General features: G+C 39.7%; 1 long non-coding RNA gene and 1 other non-coding gene across 2 annotated transcripts; both read left to right on the forward strand.

Annotated features, from left to right (window-relative positions):
• Window positions 1-1,370: 1,370 nt before the first annotated feature.
• Window positions 1,371-1,442, forward strand: TRNAA-UGC (transfer RNA alanine (anticodon UGC)). Its single transcript has one exon. It is a non-coding gene; the product is annotated as a tRNA-Ala (tRNA).
• Window positions 1,443-1,608: 166 nt separating this feature from the next.
• LOC126077507 (uncharacterized) lies at window positions 1,609-3,897 on the forward strand. The gene is made up of 3 exons (XR_007517763.1): window positions 1,609-1,668; window positions 2,900-3,021; window positions 3,813-3,897. It is a non-coding gene; the product is annotated as an uncharacterized LOC126077507 (long non-coding RNA).
• Window positions 3,898-9,312: the final 5,415 nt, after the last annotated feature.

Below are 9,312 nucleotides of genomic sequence, written 5' to 3' on the forward strand. Positions count from 1 at the left end.
GTCCTTTACAATCTTGTGGTAAAAAAAGAATGTACAGTTGATACAGTAGTGCAGAAGAATAAGTCACATGGAACACACAAAATCCTAGAGATACAGGTTTTGGGGAAAAAAAAATTTTATGTTAGGCATGTACCACATGATACTCCAAAGTGAGCAAACATCCTTGGGAAAACAAGAAGGGGCATTCTAGAGGGATTACTGAGCTTGGTTGACAGATGGATGTTTAATGATAAAGTGTCCAGAAGTTTTGAAGTATTGTGCAGGCTTCTGGGGAATTGTTTAATTTCAACAGCAGTAAATACTTAAATTCAGTATTGTAAGTCTTTAAATAAAGACCTGCCTGCAATATGCTCCTCAATACCACATGGAGGATCTTGGATCAATAGGCTTTGGACTCACTGTACAGATCATCCGCCATACATGCTAAGCTGAAAGCATCCCAGTGAAAGAAAAGTCCTTGCTTAAGTTCTTCCCTGGCCAGTCCAACCCCATCTGCTTAGTATCATTCAGGACCTCCTCGTATTTTCAGATTCACCAATGGCATATTTTGATGACTTCCAGGGCTCTTTGACTTTTTCCTTTCAAACGTCTGTATCTGAAGGAAGCTTTACATTTATGTCACTGGGTTGTCAGAGGAAAAGGAGTTTGACAGGTTTGCTTTGTTGTTGCTATGCAGTTCCTGACTCTGCATTTGACCTGTAGATTCTACCAGTCTAGAAAAAAGTCACTTCATGCAAAGCTGATGGAGTTTTGAAGTTTCCCCACCTTTAAAATCATTTGTGGACATGATCCTCAAGCGAGGGATAGAGATGGAGTGTGGAAGCAGATCTATGGACCAGCTCAGAAGGTGTGAAGTGACAGGAGCAATGAGAGTCAGCTGGAAAGGATGGTGGCAGGGCACTGACCCAAGTAGAAGTGAAGTTCAGTTAACCATTTCCACTAACGTCTGTGGCTGCCAGTGATCTAAGGAGCTACCCATTTGGAGTCATTATCAGTGTGATAGATATTAGAGAGATGTGATTTTCTTGGAACTTTCCTGGTGGAGGCAAGTAACTTTCATTTAAAGAGTCTGCTGGCACGTATGCCTTGGAGAGGACTACTGGAGTGGAAAGATCCTAGGACCAGAAAAGGTTATTCAAACAACAAACCAGTTAACCTTCTCCATCTATCACCACTAGACAGTATCCACACTACTAATTCCAGAAAGTGTGGAATTTAACCCTGTGGTTTTATTTATTTAATTTAGTGGGTTGGTCTTATTCTAGGCAACGTTTTGTTTTGTTTTGGGTGGATGCGAAGAAGGAACCACACAGAAAAATATCACTATGCTATTATGAAAGAAAAGTCATCATCAAGCTAGTCAGTCTTCAGGGGGTGTAGCTCAGTGGTAGAGCATGTGCTTTGCATGTACAAGGTCCCTGGTTCAATTCCTGGCACCTCCACTTCACCATTTAGCAACCTCAACCTCTAATTTCCTTTATCATGTTTGTTCTGCTCACAGGAAAAGAAAGCCAGTGGTCCAAACAGTTGCTTTTAGTGTTCTTCCATTTATACTTGTTGGGGCTTAACATCTCCCTCGGCAGGATATCAGCAGAAGGAAGACAAGAAGGAAGAGACAGAGAAGGAACCAGCCCTTGCCCCAAAGCAAGAAGACTTTCACCACAACATGTAATCAATTAATATTCAGTTTTAGTTAGCATATCATGGATAATCAAAGTAGAAGAACAAGGACAGAGAGAAAGGAGAAAAGGAAATGGCCCTCCGAAAACCCCTTAATGCTTTTAATCATTGAAAGTCAGACTAGAGGAAAGTTTCCAGCTGATTTTCTGGCCCTTAGTGGCACCGTGGTTAAGAGTTCGTCTGCTAACCAAAAGGTGGACAGTTCCAGTCCTTCAGCCTCTCCTTGGAAACCCTATGGGGCAGTTCTCTCTGCCCAATATGGACTTTAGGAGTCAGAATTGACTCAGTCTCAATGTTTTAAAATGGCCCTCTATTGCAATCTTTAACAGAGCGGTCAATGGGGGATGAGTGATTAGAGGACATTGGACAACCCAAACAACAGCGCTCAAGACACACAGAGATATTCAACATGAACATTGCAACTATAATCCAAATTTTAGCGACCGACGGTATCACTGGCCACAATAGTTCAATTTGGGAGTAGATTAGCTTTAAGGTCTTAAAAGTTTCTTGTGCCACTTCTGGTTTTAGCAGAGCAGTTATTCTCGTTCATTGTAAAATGACTTTCATTGGAGAATTTCAAACACCATGTTGTAGAAAATATCCCACACTGCACACACACCTAGCTAAATTAAAATGATATATGAGCATTGGCAAGTACCCTATTAAAATTCCTTCCCTTCTACATTTCTTATATTTGGCTACAGAATCCCACTTTCTTGTCTTTAGAACTTTAAATAAAGTCACATAACATATTCATTTCACACCACACCAAAGATTTTGAGGGAGATGCATCCAAAGGACTATGTAGAGGGGTGAGGAGAAAGAGAGCAGAGAAGGGTAAAAATAGATAGATGCATCTCAGTTGCTTGTGTTTCCTATAACAAACACTCTCAATTGGAAGCCATTTCAAGAAGCTTCTACTTCTTGCCAAACCAGAAGTAAGGCACTAAGAAGGGGTTCCAACCCTCAATATCGGACCTGGAATCAGAGGCCTTATCCTCTGGGCCACAGGACTGATACACTAAAAATGTAGTCCAAATCTGAAAGGAAAGTGTTGCTCGGGAGCATGTGGTTTCTGTTTTCAAATGCTTAACTTTGAAATTGAAAGAAAATTTAACGACATTCAAAAAGGAATCAAGTAGCAGCTGAAACCACTGAAAACAATTACATAGCATTAATAAACTTTGCAAGATCAGGAGTGATGTATTTCTTCCAGGGTGTTCTTCTCTAAGTCACTGATAATAATGATACTTTGGGTGGAGAAATACAAGCCAAGAAGTAAACTCTTCGATAAAGGGGTGCAGATGACAGCATGAGAAGAAGGAGCTCCAAAGATTAGTATGTTCAGGCCTCTCCTGCCTCAAAGATAAGATGGCAATGCCCCAAGGAGAATGGTCTGGAAGCTCAAACAAGAGCTTCCCCTGTCAGAAATGCCTATTTTTAAAGCCAGGAAAAAAATGTATTTTAATCCATTTGTAACATGGATTTTAACAACTTAATCCTCTATCAACAAGTAGAAGAATCACCTGACATGGAGGCAGAACTAAATAGTGGGTCCCTTACCTCACTTGGTGAGAGGTTTAGAGGTCTGATGTGCAATTGGGTGACTTCCAAGCTACTTCAAGTGGGAGAAGAGAGCCAAAATAGCTGGGAGGGGTCCTTCTCTCATTGAAATGCTAACCTCTGAGGTACTTTGCTTAAAAGTCATCCCTGAATTGTCTTGGTATTGATCTACAAAGGAATCCAAGGCACTTATGTGTGACCCACCCCCAACTATGCCTTATAAGGCCATAGACTAGGAGAAAAGAGAAATCCACAAATAACTAAAGTAGAGCAATTACAAATTCTCTCAGTTTTCAAATAGCCTTGGTTTCTTGAAAGTACTGAGATTTTTTTTTAGAAGTAAACAATACTCTTTTCCCAGAGGAAATACTCTGTCTTTCCTCACCAGAGAGGTTAGTCATTCCTTCACAACAAAACTTCCCCATTTGTTCCCAGATTCCCTGTACATTATTTTCCCCAGGTTTAGGTCAAGACTAATGAACTGTCTTGGGTCATACTCTGGAAGATATGTAATAATGTACATTAATTCCTCAAGATAAATACCCTTTTTTCTTTGAATGTGGCAGGAAACAGTGCATAAAGACATGAAGAAGGAAGAGGAAGGAGAGAAAGAAACTGAGAAGGAGTGGCTCACATTGGTAGGCAAGGTGCATCATCAAGAAAGGCAAGTACAGAAATGTAGAATATTAAATCCAGGCTTCTTTGCATCTGCATCGTTATTGTACATTTTCATAGGTCCTCGAAATCTCTCCACCGCTTTTCTCGTGTTTCCCAAAGCTGCCAGAAAGAGGTACAAGACAATGCAGAGGGATAAGAAGAAGAGTAGCATTCATGTTGCTTTCAGAAAAATAGGTGCAGGTCGGGAAATAAGAACAAAGGGATAAAATCACAACATTTGGCAAGTAATGAAGTCCTCCTTGTCTAGCCGTATGATCATGAACTGGCAGTGATTTGTTTAGGGGTCACCACTCTGGTTATTAAAATCTAAAGAGATACAAGGCAAAGACAGAAGGAAGACCAATGATCCAATGAATGACAGCACCTCTTTCAAACAAAATATTCTTCCCAACAAAGAGAATTCAAAGAAAACTATCTGAACACTTGAAATAAGAAACCAATTGGCCACATATAACCAAAAAAACTAACCTGCTACCATCGAGTCAATTCTGACTCATAGAGAACCTGTAGCACAGAGAAGGCCACCACAGGATTACGAAAGATCAGCTAGTGCATTGCAACTGCCATATAAAAGCCTAAAGGAGGTAGTCAGAAATACCATATACAGAGGCCTGGGTAGCTCAGTTGGTAGAGTAGGAGACTTTTAATCTGAGGGTTCAGGGTTCAAGTCCCTGTTCTTGCAATCTTTATTCTACTCTCAATTATTTCTCTTACATAAAAGCCCTTCATTTTACCCTAGTTACCTATTCTGGAAGCTTTGCTTCTTCACTACTCTCTTCCTGCTCTTAGCTCTGAAGAAAACCAGAACAGAAAAAGAAATGGTAGCCATTCCTAACTGTGTGTTTAAGTCTTTAATTCAAATCTGTAGATAAACATCAGCTTGAGAACAGAAGAACTAGATGTTGCCCAGCTACAACCAATAACTTCCCTAACAGGGAACACGACAGAGAATCCGTGAAGAAGTAGGAGAGAAGTGGGATGCAGACCTCAAATTCTCCTAAAAAGACCAGACTTAATGGTCTGGCTGAGACTAGAAGGACCCCACAGATCATGGTCTGCAGACCTTCTGTTAGCCCAACACAGGAACCATTCCCAAAGCCAACTCTTCAGACAGGGATTGGACTGGAGTATAAGGTAGAAAATGGTACCGGTGAGGAGTGAGCTTCTTGGATCAAGTAGACACATGAGACTATATGGGCAGCTCCTGTCTGAAGGGGAGATAAGAAGGCAGAGGGGGACAGAAGCTGACAGAATGGGCATGGAAATACAGGGGAGAAAGGAGTGTGCTGTCTCATTAAGGGGAAGAAAAACTAGGAGTATATAAAAAAAAAAACCCGGTGCCGAGTTGATTCCAACTCATAGCAACCCTACAGGACAGAGTAGAACTGCCCCATAGAGTTTCCAAGGAGCACCTGGCGGGTTTGAACTGCTTACCCTTTGGTGTAGCAGCTGTAGCACTTACCACTATGCCACCAGGGTTTCCAGAGTATATAGCATGGTGTATATAAATTTTTATGAGAGACTGACTTGATTTGTAAACCTTCACTTACACCACAATAAAAATGTTTTAAAAAATTTGTAGGTAAGTCGAAACAAGTGCCTATGGTTCTTATTTAGGCTTCTTTTAGTGCAAGAAAAGGCTAGAAGCCTTTTCAATGATTTAAAAGCTGTACAGGCAGCATGTAAATGTGATTGTGGTGAAAAATTTGGTGGAGTAGTGCCGGGGGCCAGCCTCAGCAAAGAACAGGGTCACCAGAGGAAGGGTAGAGTTTGGCGAAAAAAGAATGAGACGTAGTGTGTCTTATATTTTCATTCTGCAGAAAAAAAAACCTCCTCTTTATTTTTTACATGGTCTTTTATATCATAAGCTTACATAAGCATAACATCGCATGATCAACAAAGGGGCAGTACAAGATATAATCATCATAGATAACATCATTTTCCAGAGACATAATTTTCCAAGTGACACATAGTACAGTTCTGCATGCGCACACAAATACAATGAGTTTTTGTTTAGTTGAAGAGAACATTTTGTTGATTTATTTTTACACAAAGTAACAATTGACTTCATACTGCTTTACACTTTTGCTTAATCTTGCAATACCTTCCACAGTTTTTATAACAATGAATCTTTTTGTAAAACCATTGCCACATAGGCTTTGTCCATCTTGTCCAGGGTGGCCAAGTTCTTGAAGTCCAGCCACTTTGGGTTACATCATATTGTCCACGATTATGCCAAGGACAATTAGCCCAATCTCTACACCCCCAAGCCGGTTTTGGAGTAATAAAACTTCCTTCTACTCTATATGGTCTCCAATCAGCGTCATAATCCCAATTTCTTGCCAATAGAAATTCAAAATATTGTTTTTCCACTTTTATGGGATCATGTGTGGGTGGTGGTTTAATCACAAAAGGGCCTCGGTAAGTACCAGGATTCCACCATCCTGTTTTTTTTTTCCATAGTCGAGCTATTCGTTTTCCCCCTAAGACAACTTCATGTTGATCCCCAGGTAATACACGGGCTGTCCCTACCCGGGATTTCACCAGGGGATTATGAGTAGGACGCCCCCCTCCAAAGGTCCCTAAATCTATAATGGAATTTTATGCTTATACATTCTGCTATACACAGGCTGAAAATGAAACAGAAACATAACACAGATGACAGAGATATTCCTGACTTTTCAGGAATTCTTCGATGTTTATGCTGGGGGCAGTGGGTGCAGAGGGGCTGCCCTTGCAGCCTGGCTCCCAGCAGAGTAGGATTGACTCAGTCATTTCAAAGTGAGAGCAAATTTACCCAACACAAAAGGGCAAAAGGAGTTCTCCTGAAGTCAGAGGTGTATAACCTGGGGACTGCCTGTATAAGTTGTCTACAAGGAACTCATTTCATATATGTAACTATATTTGAAAACCAAACCCGCTGCCATCAAGTCGATTCCGACTGATAGCGAACCTATAGGACAGAGTAGAACTCCCCCATAGAGTTTCCAAGGAGTGCCTGGCAGATTTGAACTGCTGACCTCTTGGTTAGCAGCCGAAGCACTTAGCCACTACACAACCAGGGTTTCCACCTGTAACTATATAAAAAAATATATATATATAGTTAGGTAGAAATTAAAGAGAATTTTTAAAAAGATATATCATACAAACAATCAAGAGAAAACAAAAGTGGCTATATTTATATTAAATAATGAAAACTTCAGAACAAAAAAGTAACAGGGACAGAGATAGCTTAATGATAAAAGGATCAATCCACAAAAGGAATAGGAAGTCATTATTTTTTACTGCTGTCATATTCCACTGAATTAGTACTGTCGTTGATGTTGTCAGTTGCCTATATAAAGAATAGCTGCTTCCTCTGTTCCTTCACAGTCAATCTGATCACTTGGTAAACAGTGCTGAAAAGAACATGGGTGTGCATATGTCTGTTCGTGTACACGCTCTTATTTCTCTAGGGTATATTCCAAGGAGTGTGACTGTTGGATCATATGGTAGTTCTATTTCTAGCTTTTTGAGGAAGCACCAAATTTATTTCCAAAGTGGTTGTAACATTTTAGGTTCCCATCAGCAGTGTATAAGTGTTCCAGCCTCTTCACAACCTCTCCAACATTTATGATTTTGTGTTTTCTGGATTAATGCCAGCCTTGTTGGAGTGAGATGGAAGCTCATTGTGGTTTTGATTTGCATTTCTCTAATCGCTAATGATCTTGAGCATTTCCCCATGTATCTCTTAGCTCCCTGAATGTCTTCTTTAGTGAAGTGCCTGTTCATATCCTTTGCACATTTTTTGATTGGGTTACTTGTCTTTTTGTTGTTGAGTTTTTGCAGTATCATGTAGATTTTAGAGATAAGGCGCTGATCAGAAATGTCATAGCTAAGAACTTTTTCCCAGTCTGTAGGTAATCTTTTTACTCTTTTGGTGAAGTCTTGGGTTGAGCATAGGTGTTTGATTTTCAAGAACTCCCAGTTATCTAGTTTCTCTTCTGCTGTTTTTGCATTGTTAGTAATGATTTGTATACTGCTTATGCCATGCATTAGGGCTCCTAGCATTGTCCCTATTTTTTCTTCCAAGATCTTTATCATTTCAGATTTTATATTTAAGTCTCTGATCCATTTTGAGTTCATTTTTGTGGATGGTGTGGGGTATGCATCTTCTTTCATTTTTTTGCAGATGGATATCCAGTTATGCCAGCACCATTTGTTAAGGAAACTGTCTTTTCCCCATTTAACTGACTTTGGGCCTTTGTCAAATGTCAGCTGCTCTTATGTGGATGGATTTATGTCTGGGTTCCCAATTCCGTTCCATCGGTCTAGGTATCTGTTGTTGTAGCATTACCAGGCTGTTTTGACTACTGTGGTGGTGTAATAGGTTCTAAAATCAGGTAGTTCGAGGCCTCCCACTTTGTTCTTCTTTTTCAGTAAGTAAGATGTTACTTATCTGGAGCCTCTTTCCCTTCCATATGAAGTTGGTGATTTGTTTCTCCATCCCATTAAAAAATGCTGTTGGAATTGGGATCAGAATTGCATCGCATTTATACATCACTTTTGTCAGTATAGACATTTTTACAATGTTCAGTCTTCCTATCCATGAGCAGCGCATGTTTTTCCACTTATGTAGGTCTCTTTTGATTTCTTGCAGTAGTGTCTTCTAGTTTTCTTTCTATAGGTCTTTTACATTTCTGGTTAGATTTATTCTTAAGTATTTTATCTTCTTGGGTGCTACTGTAAATGGTACCCATTTGGTGATTTCCTCTTCAATGTTCTTTTTGTTGGTGCAGAGAAATCCAACTGATTTTTGTATGTTTATCTTGTATCCTAATACTCTGCTGAACTCTTCTATTAGTCTCAGTAGTTTTCTTGAGGATTCTTTAGGGTTTTCTGTGTATAAGACCATGTCATCTGCAAATAGAGATACTTTCACTACTTCCTTACCTATCTGGATTCCCTTTATTTCGTTATCTAGCCTAATTGCTCTGGCTGGGACCTCCAGCACAATGTTGAATAAGAGTGTTGATAAAGGGCATCATTGTCTGTTTCCTGATCCAAAGGGGAATGCTTTCAGACTCTCTCCATTTAGGATGATGTTGGCTGTTGGCTTTGTAGAAATAAATGCCCTTTATAATGTTCAGGAATTTTCCCTCTATTCCTATTTTGCTGAGAGTTTTTATCATGAACCCATGTTGGACTTTGTCAAATGCCTTTTCCACATCAATTGATAAGTTCATGTGGTTCTTGTCTTTTGTTTTATTTATATGATGGATCCCATTAATTGTTTTTCTCATACCTGGTATGAATCCCCCTTGGTCATGGTGAATTATTTTTTTGATATGTTGTTGAATCTATTGCCTAGAATTTTGTTGAGGATTTTTGCATCTAAATTCATGAGGG

This window comes from Elephas maximus, chromosome 1 (assembly GCF_024166365.1).
Source record: "Elephas maximus indicus isolate mEleMax1 chromosome 1, mEleMax1 primary haplotype, whole genome shotgun sequence".
Classification (NCBI taxonomy): Eukaryota; Metazoa; Chordata; class Mammalia; order Proboscidea; family Elephantidae; genus Elephas; species Elephas maximus.